This window comes from Monodelphis domestica, chromosome 1, assembly GCF_027887165.1.
Source record: "Monodelphis domestica isolate mMonDom1 chromosome 1, mMonDom1.pri, whole genome shotgun sequence".
NCBI classification, from domain to species: Eukaryota; Metazoa; Chordata; class Mammalia; order Didelphimorphia; family Didelphidae; genus Monodelphis; species Monodelphis domestica.
The window spans coordinates 536468511-536484263 of NC_077227.1; positions in this window are offsets into that span (position 1 = coordinate 536468511).

Genomic DNA, 15753 nt, shown 5'->3' on the forward strand with positions numbered 1-15753 from the left:
GTTCCAGTTAAACTATAAAGATACAGAATACTTGGGAGTACCTTGTTGCTACAATAAATTGAGAATGGAACCTTAGAAAGTGGTGGTCATTCCCCACCCCACCCCCATGATAATAAAGGATCTGTGGTGGATTTAGTGGGACATTTACTGGATATGACCATCTTCCTATTGTAGATAACAAGTTGCCCCTCCCATAGATGTCCTGAATTCTTTTCACCCCCTCCTCCTTCTCCAAGAACTTTCTGCAGACGAATATAACCAAGAGAACTCTGGCTCTAATCAAAGGACTTGAATTCAAATCCTGGCTTTTCCACTGAGTACCAATGTGACCTTGGGTAAGTCATTAAAATTTTGTACAAAATTCCTCTTATAGTTTCATCATCTGTCAAATGAAAAGATTGGACTAAATGAACTCTCAAGTTCCTTACACAAACATTACTCTCCAAAGTCACTCATGACCTCTTAATTTCCAAACTGAATGACTTTTTTTTTTTTGGTGACAGGAGTATCCTATGGACCTATGAATCATATTCTTCTTAATATGTTCTTCTCTCTAGATTTTCATGACTGATAATCCCTGATTCTCTACTTATCTATGTGATTGTTCCTTCTTTGTCTCCTTTGCTGGATCTTCCCATGAGATGTCCACCAATTGTGTGGTTCTTCCAAGGCTCTACCATGGGTCCTCTTCTCTTTTCTTTTTATACTATTTGGTTTGAAGACCTTATCATTTCCCAAGGTTTCAATTATCGCTATCCAGATAGCTCTCAGATTTGTTTGTCCAGCCTTAACTTACCTTTCTCCCTACCTCCAGGCTCCCATCTCCAGTTATCTATTAGATATCTCAAACTAGATATCCGAAGCTGAACTAACACATTCTTTTCTTCTCCCAAGACACTATTTCTTGACTTCATGTATTTTCACTGGCTGTTCTGCATGCCCGTTTCCCTGACTCTACCTCCTAACTTCATTTAAGACTCAGCTAAAATCCGGCCTTCTGTAAAGACGCCTTTCCTAATCCCCATTAATGCTAATGCCTTCTATTTGAAATTATCCTCAGTGTATCCTTTGTATATCTTGCTTGCATGTGGTTATTAACATGTTGTCTCCACCATTAGACTTTGAGCTCCTTCAGGGCAAAGACTGTTCTTTGTCGTTTTTTTTTTAAATGCCCAGTGTAGCATAGCATTTGGCATGTAGTAGCAGCTTAATAAACACAAATGATCAACAGTGATTCTAGCTCCAAATCCATGAGCCTGTGTTCCTCCAATGTACCTATAGGGTACTCTTTAGAATATACTCCTTTGGACCAACACACTCTTTTGAACATCATGCTCTTTTGAACCAATCATACTGAAGAGTGATATTCTTTTGAACCAATCTGGAATAAGCCCACTTCTTCCCTATGTTGTCTTCACCAGTGAGAACTTTTTTCAAAATTTATAATGAAGGCAGCTCTTGAAGCATGCTACAGTATTTTCAAAGAAGTCTAGGACTCACTGGTGGGTCCAGACTAGTCACTATAATCTTGGGCACCTTTAGTCAACTCCAAGCTGCAGGAAGATTTAACTAGGATTAATTATATTACAAGGTGACAGAACTCTTAGTCTGAAGTCTTAATGTGCAGACCTGAATTTGTGGGCTCTGATATGAGACACTGTCCCAGTCTACAGCAATCCTTCAGCCTACCCTGCCATAGTCAGAGAGAAGAGAATTTGGTGGCCACTATAGCAGGATATCTCTACTCTGACCGTATCTGCTCCTGCCATGCCACTGTCTGAGGTCTTATCTTCTATTTATAATAGACCTAAAAATCTGTTCCAACTCCCAGGCATAGACAGATGGAAGGGCTTTAATTCTTTCAGAATGAGCCCACAGTCCATCATGTATAGAAATGGGAAAACCTGCATTTGATGACTCAAGATACAATAGGAAGTACACTTCTCCTTTCTTGTACATGTGGTCAGCATCTGGGTCAAGGATCTCAGTGGAAAATTTGAGGTGCTACTAAAGAACTTCTTTACACTGGTCCTCAGTGGTTTTGGACTTCATTACCTGCTAGTACAATGCCAATGCCAATGCCAGATACTGTGGTGGTAGTGTAATGATTAAAATAGTTGAGGCCATAAACTATGGCAGTTAAAATAGTGGAAGACTTAAATTGTAGTAGATATAAGAGTGGATGAGTAAGTTGTGACCCCAGAAAATATGTTTCCACTACAGTGTCTTGTTTTTAAATCAATATATAAGGTGGTCGCCAGGGAAATATTTCCAATTATTCAAATATACACAAGTCAGCTGGGTTTTATAGAGATTTTAATTAATACAAATGAGGAATTAAAGAAAAGGAGAGAAAGAGAGAAAAAGGGGAATAATGAGAAAAGGATAGGCCAGCCCAGGGCAGCCCTGGCCAACCCAGGCCTAAGCCCTTAAGAGAAAGATCAGTCAGTCCTTACTCACTCACCACAAGATCTGTCCAAGCAAGGATTCTAGTGACACCAGGCCAGCACTCAGCTGCCTCCACCAGCTCAATCCTCAATCTGAATGCCCATCTGAATGAATCTGAGCTCCTATTTAAAGGGCATTTTCTCCTATGTCACCTCCCCTAAATTTTTACATCTACCAATCACAGTAGACGGTTTTCAAAGGACAGACCATTCTTAGTTCACACCTGAGTAGACTAATCTTTTTGAGTAATTCACACCAGGAAAGCTCTGAGTAAGTTTCTCACCTCTTTGTTCCTTGTAAATTCACAAGTTGCTTGACCTTTATAGGTACTTAGCACCCTTTTGTGTTAGTCCTAAAATAGGCATAGTTTAAGAACTTTTTGTCCCACTATAAGTATGGGTTTAAGTACTTTTCATTGTTCAGAAAGGAGTTTACAACTTTATCTTCCCCTAAGGCATGCTTAAGTATGGTGAAGTAGAGTTCTCACATTCCTGATCTAAGTAGAGTTCTCACATTCCTGATCTAAGTTACTTTCACTGCCCAAATGGGGAATGGTCCCAATGGGGAATGGTCTCCTTATGAAGTAGGGTCTGGGAAATTTTTTAAGGTTTACAATCCTAACCTTATAAAGTAGGGTTTGAGAATTTTTAAGGTTCACAGTAGTGTTGGATACTTTGATGAAAATGATTCATTTCCTTCCTTTTGTGTGGTTCCCTGCTACTATGGAAGAACAGTAACTGCTCCTGCTGGAAATATTCTAGCTTTATGACCTACCTGTCCACCTTACCTCTCTCTATTGATTACTGTCTCCCATTTTTGGTTCAGATTCTTCTATATTCTACATTCTAAGATCCTTTTTGCCTGACTGTGACACTGTCTGGAATAATGGCCAAGTGAGAAAGAGGAAAGAAGGAAGGAAGGATGAATGGAAGGAAAGAAGGAAGGAAACAAGCATTTATTAAGTGTAAATATGTACTAAGCCCTAGGCTAAGCGCTGGGAAAAGAAATCTAAGCAAAAAGAAAGACATTTCGTGCCTTCAAGGAGCTTACATTTTAAATGAGAGCAAATTCTGAAGTCCAGAAGACAGGAACAAGGTTGGGAGGGTGATGAAGGTGACCTGAAATGGAGGCTCAAGGAGGAACTCACCAATGGAAAAAGGGAGTACACCTTATAGAGAGATGTTCCATTTTGAGAAGGGCATAGGGAAAACTGGATGTTACAAGGTAAAGATGGCCTAGGTACTGGAGAAAAATTCCTAGATAAGATCACCTTGAATTCAGAAGCCAGGAATGGGGTTGGGAGGGGAACCAGTTTTGTGTTGGGGCCATATCTCCATACTTCATTAATTGCCATCAATAAAACTGTCTTTTCTTAACAAACACCATGGAATTCTACTTCTTCATTGCTATTCCTACTTCCACTCAGAATGTGTCATTTGTGTGAACTACTGATTCCACATATTTATTATCATCTTTCATACCTCTGAGAACCATCTGAGTAGATTATCATTTCCTGAAAGAGTTGGAAGTAGAAACACAGAAGAAAAACAACTGCTTGAATACATGAGTTTAGGATTTAGACCCTAATGAACATCCTAATGCAAACACCAAATAGGTTCTGATCAAGGATACATGTGATACCCAGTGAAATTGTGTGTTGGCTCCAAGAAGGGTGGGGGGAGGGGAGGGAGGGAAATAATGTAACTCTTGTAACCAAGGAATAATGTTCTAAATTGACTAAATAAATTATTAAAAAAAAAAAAAAGAAAGAAAGAGTTGGAAGCTACTCAGAAAATCTCAGACTTAGAAACTACCCTATGCAGCAACTAGGTGATTCAGTGGAAAGAGTGCCAGGCTTAGAAACAGGAAGCCTTACTTTCAAATCTGGTCTCAAACACTTTCCAACTGTGTGATCCTGGGCAAATCACTTAACTCTGATTGCCTAACCCTTACTACTCTTCAGCTTTGGAACTGATATTATTTAGTATTGATTCTATGACAGAAGATAAGAATTTGAAAAAGAGAAGAAAAACAAACTACTTTAAATCTTCTCAAGTCCTTAAATAAAAGCACAGTCCACTAAATCCTGGTGAACACTTGAAGGTCAGTGGCTGGGTTTGTCAATGAACCTGGAATATTCAGATGACATGACCCTCTTAGAAATGGGCTGTTGAGAACACTGGGCCTTTCCCAACAATGCTGATGTTGATCCTGCTGATCTTCTGGCTAAAGTCCATGAACACTATGGAGAACCATCCTGTGTTGTACTCATCCTGTTTTAGAAGACCCATAAAAACTCAGGTCTCTATCCTCTTCTCCAAAAACCTTTTCTATCAGCAATGATGAACCAGAAGAGTTCACAGAATCTTAGAGTTGGAAGGGACCACAAAGGCTATTCAGTATAATCCATACTTGACAAGAATTCTTTCTATAACATATCCAACAAGTGGTTATTCACCCTTTGTTCTAAGACTTCTAGTGGAAGGGGGACCCTCCCTTCTTCCAAGGCAGCTCATTTCATTTTCACACAGGTCTAATGCTAGTAAGTTTTTCCTTAAACCAAACTAAAATATGTTTCTTTGTAACTTCCACCCAGTATTCTTAATTCTGTCCCCTGGGACCAAGCAGAATAAACAGAATCTCTTTTTCAGGTGACAGTCTTGCAAGTACTTGAAGTTAGTTATTATGTCACCCTGTAAGTCACTTCTAGACTAAACACTCCCAGGCCTTTCAGCCAGTCCTTAACTTCATGGCCAAGGAAGTATTATGCTTGGATGCCTTGGGGACATTTCCTACTTTGGGAGGACAATGAGCTATATTATGGTGTGTGAGAGTAAACCAAGAACTCCTTACCCACTGTGTGATCTCTCACCTCAACAGATCCAAAGATTTGGAGACAAAGATTTGGGAGTGGCTTAGCTTCATCAATAAGCATAAGTGTAGAGATCATAGACAGAGGGAGGTGATGTCCATCAGCCATAGGGCGTTGAGTGTGCAAATTCATCAGACTAGTCATGACAGCTCCAGACTTGGTTCCTACAGTTGATCTTGTCTCGTGTCTGACCTTAGTCCTAGTTTTCTATTAACATATGTTGGAGCATCCTGAGATAGATCTCCTGAGACCTAGCATCTAAACAAAGGATTGATACTCTCTTAGCCACACCACTTCAAGGTAATAGCAAGGGAGAGCTCTGAGTGTTCTTGCTCTAGACAGATGTTTGGTGGTGTTCTAAGGAGGAGGGGAATGTGTGTGGGGTGGACTGAGGAGCTACATGTTTGATATTAATCAATGGGGGTGGTACACAAGCATATTTGTAAACCAATGATGATTTTTAACAATTGTTTCTTGCATTTTACACTTTTTGGAAGGCTTTTTTTGGCTCAAGTAGCTTGGTCCCTATAGACTGTCAAACGTCATTGAGGGGGAGATCAGTAAAACTACCCTGAGTCATATGGCTAAGCCTTTTCTCTCTTAACATGTTTTCAGAGAGGTGAGGCCCATCTGCTTCTGACTCATTTCCACTCCTTAATCTGAGTTTTATAAATGAAAGGTCAATAAGCCTACTACAATTCTCAGTTTCTCCTTGTTGGCATTAAAAACCCAAAAGGAAATAGTGGGTTCCCATAGCAAACTCCCCTCCCCATAACTAAAGAACACAGGAAACAAAACTGATTTAAAAAATCAGAGCTCAGGCTCTGTAAGGAAGGGAATATTGGTGGAACATTCAAAATATGCATCTAGTTTTCTTCACTGATAGCCAGGATCTAACCTGATGGGGGAAGAGCTAGCCAAGGTTGAGGAAAGGAAGGAACCAAGAAGATGGGTGGGGTCACACATCTATTGAGAGCCTGAGGCAGGCTTTGAAGCCAGCACACCAGTTCAAATTCTGCTTCAGACATTTCTTAGTTTGATTTCCTTACATATAAGGTGGGATTAATGCACTATATAACTTACAGGGTTATTGTGAGGACTAAACAAGCTAATAAACAGAAAGCACTTTGCAAACCTCAAAGCATCCTATAAACAGCAGCTCTAAATTCTTCTTGACTCTCGTTCTCCTAGGAGCCCCATCTACTGTACCACTCTCCCTCTCAGTGGAAAGATGGAGGTAGCCTTGTGATAAGAATAGCTCCCCTTTTTGTAACCCTCTAAGGCTAACAAAGTACTTCCCTCACAGAAACTCGGGGAGGTAGCAAGGACAAAAATGACAATCCTTCAGGGCAGAGAGACAGCTCCTGGACGGGGAGTCAGGAAACATAGGTTATAGCCCCAGATCTGCTATGTGACCTTGGACAAATCACTCGTCCTTTCTGGGTCTTAGTCCTTCCCTTCTATAAAAATGAAGGGGCAAAACTGAGTGACCCTTAAGGTGCTTCCTCACTCTGGTGTTCTATGACGTTGGAAGTGGGAAGTCAGAGGATGTTTCCTACCCCTCTCCTCTTTCCCTCCTTCTCCTGTTTCTCTGTGTTATTGTCTACCCCTGACAACAACAACAATAATAAAGATATGGGGAGGAAGGAAAGACGCTGACTGACTCCCACTGGGGCTGGGCTGCTGGGCCTTCAGACGGTTGAAGCCCTGAAGGGAAGGGAGGAGATTTTTAGTTTTCCAGTCTGAGCACTGACTAATGGGACTTTCATGTGGAGGGCCACGGCAGACACCGTGCCTCGTGTGCCATGGGAAACTGGGAGCCGGCTTTCCCGTTCAGTTTATAGACCTAGCCTTAAGAGTCAACAGTCATATCTACTAGCCAATTAACTTAGTTTTAATAGTATGTTACAATTGCACAGGCCATTAGACTTCTCAGAACACTTTCACACGGCAAGATGGTATGGTAGAAAGAGCACTGGCCTGGGGGTCAGGCTTGAGCTTTGAGTTTTGCTTCTGTCGCTAATGTACTGCATAACTTTGGGCCAACCATTGCCTCATTGATCAGACTCTAATTTAGCATCTACTATGCTCAAGCCACTATGTTGGGCACTCTGGATATAAAAATGGAAAGACTCTTTGAGGTCTGCTTAATTGAAAATTATGGAGGTTGGATTAAATTCTCTAGCATTCTATCTTTGTTCCGTGTTATAAGCCCAACTTTTATCTTCTACATTTTGTGTTCAAAGGATCTGTCTAATTCATATGACTCGGATTAGTTCATAGAACACTCATTATAATGTCCAGTCACAGTTTGGCTCTCTTTAGGCCATGATTTCTATTCTTCCCAAACATCCAAATAGGCAGGAAATCAGAAAATGGTGCAAGAGGAAATAAGAATGAATGAATGAACTTATGAAGGACAATTGTTCATTAGCTAAGCAATTCTCTATTCCTTCAGGATGTCTATTGGCACGTGAAAATGTTGGCTTGACTAGTTTAGCTACTATAAAATGTGAAGGATGAAAATTCATATATATTTTCATTTACTTTAGGTCATTACTGTCATTAAAGAAGACTGGATAATTCACTAAAAACAAATGACTAGGGGGCAGCTAGGTCGCTCAGTAGATTGAGAGCCAGGCCTGGAGATGGGAAGTCTTGGGTTCAAATGTGGTCTCAGATGCTTCCTAGCTGTGTGCCTTGGGCAAGTCACTTAACCCCCTCTGTCTAGCCCTTACCACATTCTTGGAAGACCTTTCAAAATCTACTCACACGAATGGAAACTAAAGGTGTGTCCATCAAATGGACAATGGCTGAACAAACAATGCTATATAAATGGTATACAAATATAACAATTTCTATTATGTTAGATGAAATGATGGAAAATATGGTATCAGGGGAAACTGGGATTTTTGCATGTATGTACACAGTATTGGTTCCAAGAGAGAAGGTAAGGGTTTAGAAAAAATAAAAACAAATGAATAGTACTGATAATAAAAGCAGAAATAAAGCCTTATTCCTATTTCTGCTAGTTTAGTAATGTTTGGTCCCTCCCCTGGCATAAAATCAGTATCATCTAGCTTCAGGTTGGCCAAAAATGATGTTGGCAAGTACACTTTTGTCTCTCATTTTCAGTTTCTGTTATTTTGTGAGATGAGAGGATTGAAGATTATTCGTCTCTAATGTCCCTTCTAAATTTGAAACTGTTATGTTCTAAGTCCCTTTCTAGCTTTGATATTCTGTGTCTTAAGGTACCTTCCAACTCTTAACATTTTATGTCCTAAGGTCTCTTCTAGCGCTGATATTCTATGTTCTAAGCTCCCTTTCATCTCTAATATCTACTGTGTTCTAAGGAATGCCATCTCTCTTCCAGCCTTGGTATTCTAGGTTCTAAAGTCCCCCTTAAGCCCTTACATTCTGTGCTCTATCTTCTCAGTTCTCTTCTGGCTCTGAAGTGTTAGGAGTCTGTATGTCAAGCCTTCCTATGGATATACAAATTTCCCCTTCCAGATAAGCAAACATCCTCCAAAGTTTCCTTTTGCTCTAATACCTGTTTCTGCTTGTTTCACTACTTACTCTTTCCCTTAAACCATTTGACAGATTTGAATTTATTCCCATATGTCTTGCCCAAAGGAAAAGGCTTTGTCTGCTATCACTCAAAGGGAGTCCATTTATGTCAAAATGATCTATAACTCTAGGAGTGGTAGAATACCAGAGCCAAGTCAGATCAGAGATGGACTCCTACCCTTCTCATCTCTTCCCAGTTGTTAGTAGGGCTTACATGTTAGTTACATGTTAGTAGGGCAACACGCCAGGATTGCCTTTTGTCAGGAAGGCTGGTTGTCCTACAAGAGCCAGTCACCTCGCCTCTGCATCTTGGCTTCCCTGGCTTCCTTCAAAAGTCAGCTCAAATCCCACCTTCTGCTAGAGGCCTTTTACTTCTTCCTTTCTCCAGTGTCTTCTCTCTCAAATTCCCTTCTATCTACTCTGAGCATATCTTGTATGCACATATTCATTTACGTGTTATTGTCCCATTAGATTGTAAACTGGGTCCAGAGGCAATCAAGTCCAACCCTCTCATTTTATAGATAAAGAATTTGAGACATATTAAATGATTTGCTCCAGGTCACTCTGCTATTAAAGCTGGACTTAAGTCTATCTATGTCTTTCCATTTCCAAATCCATTCTTCTATCCAATAGACTATGTTGGTCTTTGAAAGTCTAGGATAGAATTATAGGAAAAAAGGAGGGGGGCAGTTAGTAGGTATTAAACTAACTACTCTAGGAAGCTGAGGTACAAACAAATCACTCCAATGAATTAGGAAGGGAAGGAGCCCAGAATGAGAACAGTGATTGGCCCCATCCTTGGGTGACCTTTCAAAATCCTCTCACACAACTTTAAACTAAAAGTGTGCCCATCAACCAGGGAATGGCTGAAAAAAACAAAGTTAAATGAATGGTATATGAATGTAATAGATGACTGTTGTGCTATATGAAATGATGAAAAAGATGGCATCAGAGAAAACCGAGAAGACTTGTATAAACCAAAGTAGAATGAAGTAAGCAGAACCCGGATAACAATTTATAAAATAACAACATTGAAAAATTTAGTGATTTTGAAAGACTTAAGGACTCCAATCAATGCAGGGATCAACCATTATTCCAAAGAACAAACAATGAAGCAGGTTACCCAACTTCTGACAAGGAGGTGATGGACTAATAAACAGTTATGTCATATACATTTTGGACATAGTTCATACAGGAATTTATTTTGCTTGACTATGAATATTTGCTACAAGGGTTTTTTTTCTTATTATTATTTTCAGTGGGGAGTTGGAAGAGAGGAAAAAGTAAATGCTTGGTAATGAAAAAAGACATCATAACATTTTTTTTTAAGTCAGTTTGGCTAGTTCAGCCAAAAATCAGAAGAGAAACCTAGGGTCACGGAGTTGGAAAAGAGGAACCTGTGAGAAGCCATGTGGAACTGGGAGCATAGAAGGATGGGCAGAAAGTAGCCACTGCAAAGATTGGGGCCAAGGTCAGAATCATGGCAAGATGGGAAAAGAGATACATGATTAGTGTCTTGGATCCTGTAGGAAAGAACAATATCATAATTACTGCCTTAATGCAAGTTAGACTGGCTTTTTTTTTTTACTAAAAGATATTGCCCACCTTAATATTTTATTGGCTCAGGAGACTAAGGACTCTGACATTTCCTCCTGGTTGCCCAAGTATAAAACAGCCATAAGTACCTTTAAGCATACTCTTGGAGGATACTGAATCAACTTGGGATATCTCTAAGTGCATATCCTTTTTTGGATATCCTTCTGCTATGGCTAAGTCTCCTTTTATTAACAGCTGAATGACCTATGAGTATCTCAATGAGTTCTAATATCTATTCTAAACTATAAGGAGACTGGCTAGAGCAAGTCTTAACTCCTGCACGAAGACTATAGTTCTGAGGGTTCAGCAGCATTGCATCCATCCTAATAATCCTAATGTTCATTGGCCCACACAGTCCCAGAAGCTAACCATTCACTCATTGGAGGAATAAATATACCTTTTTTTGTTGTTCAGTTGTTTCATTTGTGTCTAACTCCTCTGACATTTTCTTGACAGAGATGCTGGAGTGGTTTGCTATTTCCTTTTCCAGTTCATTTTATAGATGAGGAAACTGAAGTAAACAGAGTTATATGACTTGCCCAGGGTTGCACAGCTCATAAATGTCTGTCTGAGGCCAGAATTGAAATCAGGAAGATGAGTCTTCCTGACTTCAGACCCGGCACTCTATTCATTGTGCCACCTAGTTGCCCAACCACAACCTTGGTGGCCTTTAAAAAGAGCTAAACAACTCACAAGCATTGGTCAGGAAAATGTCTGTTGATTAAGAGTCATCTTTGACAATGGAGAAGAGAGCCAATTATAAAGGAAGAATTCACATCTTTTTCCCCCATGTGTTTTTATTTATTTTATTATATATTTTCCCAATTATATTTTAACATTCATTTAAAAATTTTTGAGTTCCAAATTCTTTCCTTCCTTTTTTTTCCTTTTTCCTTTTCCTCCTTTTTCTTCTTTGAGAAGGCAAGCAATTTTAGATCAATTTTACATGTGAAGTCATGCAAAATATATTTTCATATTGCCATGTTACAAAAGAAGACACAAAGAATAAAAATAAAGTTAAAAAAGTATGTTTTAATTTGCATTCAGACTGGAGGATTTCTATATGAACTGGAAGAACCTCCAGGAACTGATGCAGAGTGAAATGAGCAGAACCAAGAGAACATTGTACACAGAAAGTGAAACATTGTGGAACAATCCTATGTATTGGACTTTGCTACTACAAAACAATTCCAAGGGACTTGGTAGAAATAATTCTATCCACAACAAGATAGAAACACAGAAGAAAAACACATGACTTCTCGTTTGTTTATATGGATATGTGATTTGGGGTTTGGTTTTAAAAGATTGCTGTATTGCAAAAATGAATAATATGGAAATAGGTATAAGTGATAACATTTGTATAACTCAGTGGAAGTGCTTTTTGGATCCAGGAAGGAGTGGGAGGTGGGGTGGGGAAGAGGAAAACAAAATGAAATATGGAAACATGGAAAAATATTTTAAAAATAAAAAAATAATTTGCATTCAAAGTTCATCATTCTTCCTCTGGAATTGGATTGTATTTTTGATCATGAGTCCTTTGGAGTTGTCTTGCATCATTGTCCTGATCAGAATAGCTAAGTCTTTCATGGTTGATTATCCTTCCAGTATTGCTGTCATTGTGTACAATGTTCTCTTGGCTCTGCTTGCTTCACTTCATATAAGTCTTCCCAGGTGTTTCCGAAACCATCCTACTCATCATTTCTTATAGTGCAATAGCATTCCAACCTGATCATATACCACAACTTCTTCAGTCATTCCCCAATTGATGAACATTCTCTCAATTTCTAATTCTTAGCTACTACAAAAAGAACTGCTATAAATATTTTTATACAAATAGCTCCTTTCTCCTTTTCTTTGATTGTTTTGGGATAGAAATCTATTAATAATATTGCTGGGCCAGAGGACATACACAGTTTTATAGCTTTTGGGGCAAAATTCCAAATTTGGCAAACTCAGATTTTGAGAGGCAAATTTCAGATCTTGAGAGAACTATTTGTCTTTTCCTTGTATGCTTTCCAGAATGGGGATTTCTCTCATCTAGGCTTAAGCAACAGAGCAATATACCCAATAGGAGACATCATACTCAGTGGAGATCAGACTCAGATAGTGCAGAGACGGAGAAGAAGAGGGAGAGAGACAGAGACAGATACAGGAAGAGAGAGAGCCCTGGAAGTTCCACTTGGAGCTTCAGAGAACAGAGACATGTAGGCCCAGGGATCCTAGCTGTGTGACTCTTTCAGTGGAAATTCTTTATTGGAGGAAAGAACAAGAAGACACCATAAGAGAAGAAAGGGCATTGATGGTCTACATACGTATGCCTCTCTGCTAGAATTCTTTGTGTACTCTTTTCTTGAGTATATTTGTTGGAGAATGTGCCTGAGGTTATTGGAGGGAATATTTTATTACAACTATTTCTGCTATTTCATTTTAGTAAATGCCTTGGCTTTGAGCTAATTGTGACAACTGGTTGAATATTTGTTGGTGAAGGAAGAGTGAGGCATTATGAGCATAGGAGCTCAGGAAGGCCTCGTTGTGAGAAGTAGCAGCTAAATTGAACTTTGACAGAAACTAGAAGCTCTGGGAAATAATGGCAATGAAAGAGAGTAAATTCCAGTCATGGGGGACAGATTCGCAGTGTTGGAGATAGGTTTGAGGAACAGTGAGTAGACCAATTTTGCTGGACTTCAGTGTATGTGAATGTGAATAATGTACAACAAAGACAGAACAGAGTCAAGGTGGGAAGGGCTTTAAATGCCCAAGATTTCTAGTTTTTCCTGAGCTAACAGGAAACCACTGGAATTTATTGGAGAAGGATTGTGACATGGACAGTTTGGGATTTTTAGGAAAATTATTTTGACAACTATGTAAAGGATTGGAGGGAAGAGAAACTTGAGATGGGGTAACAAATTAGAAGGCTATTATACTAATCTCAGGGGAGAGGCAATGAGAGGCTGAAGTAGAATGATGGCTATATGAACAGAGAGAAAAAGATTGATTCAAGAGATGTTTGTTATTAAGACCAAGCAAGAGATAGAGAACATTACAAAATGTAAAATGAATGAATTTGATTACATCAAATTAAAAAAGATTTGTACAAACAAAAGCAAGGCAACCAAAATTAGAAGGAAAGCAACAAACTGGGAAAAAAATTTTATAACAAAACTCTCTGACAAAGGTTTAATTTCCCAAATATATAAGGAACTGAGTCAAATTTGCAAAAAAATCAAGCCTTTTTCCAATCGACAAATGGTCAAGGGATATGAATGAATAGTCAGTTCTCAAATGAAGACATCAAAACCATCAATAATCACATGAAAAAGTGTTCTAAATTCTTCCTGAGTAGAGAAATGCAACTCTGAGGTACCACCGTACACCTATCATACTGGTCAATATGGCAATAAAGGAAAATGATAAAGGTTGGAGGGGATGTGGCAAAATTGGGACACTAATACATTGCTGGTGGAGTTGTGAATTGGTCCAACCATTCTGTAGAGAAATTTGGAATTATGCCCAAAGGGCTTTAAAGGAATGCCTTACCTTTGATCCAGTCATACCACTGCTGGCTTTGTACCCCAAAGAGACAATCAGGGAAAATACTTGGACAAAAATATTTATAGCTGAGCTCTTTGTGGTGGCAAAAATTCTGAAAATGGGGGGGGGGGTCCATCAGCTAGGGAATGGATGAACAACTTATGACATCTGATGGGGATTTGAAAAATGAGGGGATGCTCCCTGATTGGACAATGACTGAACATTGTGGTATATGTTGGTGATGGAATAGCATTGTGCTGAAAGGAATAATGAACTGGAGGAATTCCATGTGAACTAGAAAGACCTTCAGGAATTGATGCAGAGCTAAAGGAGCAGAACGAGGAGAACATTGTACACAGAAACTGATACACTGTGGCACAATCAAATGTAATGGACTTCTTTACTAGCAACAATGCAATGACCCAGGACAATCCAGAGGAACTTATGAGAAGGAATGCTGTCCACATCCAGAAAAAGAACTGTGGGAGTAGAAATGCAGAAGAAAAATATTTAATTGATCCTGTGGTTCAATGAGGATTTGATTGGGGTTTTGGAGTTAAAAATCACTCTACTACAAATATGAATAACTTGGAAATAGGTTTTGAACAATGATACATGTATACCCAATGGAACTGCTTATCAGCTCCAGGAGTGGGGAGGGAAGAAGGGTGGGAAAAATCATGAATCATGTAACCATGGAAAAATATTCTAAATAAATGAATAATTTTTTTTTAAACCCTTACCTTCCATCTTGGAGTCAATACTGAGTATTGGAACCAAGGCAGAAGAGTGGTAAGGGTTAGGCAATGGGGGTCAAGTGACTTGCTGCCCAGGGTCACACAGCTGGGAAGTGTCTGATTCCAGATTTGAACCCGGGACCTCCCATCTTTAGGCCTGGCTCTCAATCCACTGAGCTACCCAGCTGCCCCAGAATAATTTTTTTTAAAGGGATGTTTGTTAAAACAAGATTTGACAACTTTTTGAGTATTTGAAGTGAATGAGAGTGAAGAGTCAAGGATGACATTGAGGTCTTAAATCTGGGTGACTAAAAGACTAGAGTCTTCAAAAAAATAGGTAAATTCCAAAGGGGGTGGTATTTGTGGGAGGGAAGTGAAAAGATGATTAATTCTGCATTGGACATGTTGAGATTGAGATATCTATAGGGCATACAATTTGAAATGTTTTTAAAGCATTGATAATGTGGAACTAGGACTGGAAGTCATTATCATAGAGATGATAATTCTACATGTGTTAGGAGAGATAGATAGACAGACAAATAGACAGATACAGAGACAGAGACAAAGGAAGAGAGAGACAGGAAGAGAGGAGAGGAGAGGAGAGAAAAGAAAAGGAAGAAGAGAAAAGAAAACGGAGGGAAAGAAAAAAAAGGGAGGGAAGAGAAGAGAAAGGAGAAGGAAAGAGAAGAAAGGAGAAAAGAGAAATGAAGAGAAGAGAGGAGAGGAGAAGAGAAGGGAAGGGAAGAAAGGAGAATATGAGATCAGAGAAGGATGGAAATTGAGAAAAGGGCATCAGATTTGGCAATTAAGAGATCACTGGTGACTGGAAATTGCTTTAGTTGAGTGATATGGTTATAAGTCAGATTGCAGAGGTTTTAGAAGAGAGTGAAAAGAAAAGGTAAGGCAACTAGTGTTGACAAATTTTTCAAGGAATTTGAGAAATGGAGAAAGACTATAGGATGGTTCATTGTGGGGACAGTAGGGTTTAGTGAGATTTTCTTG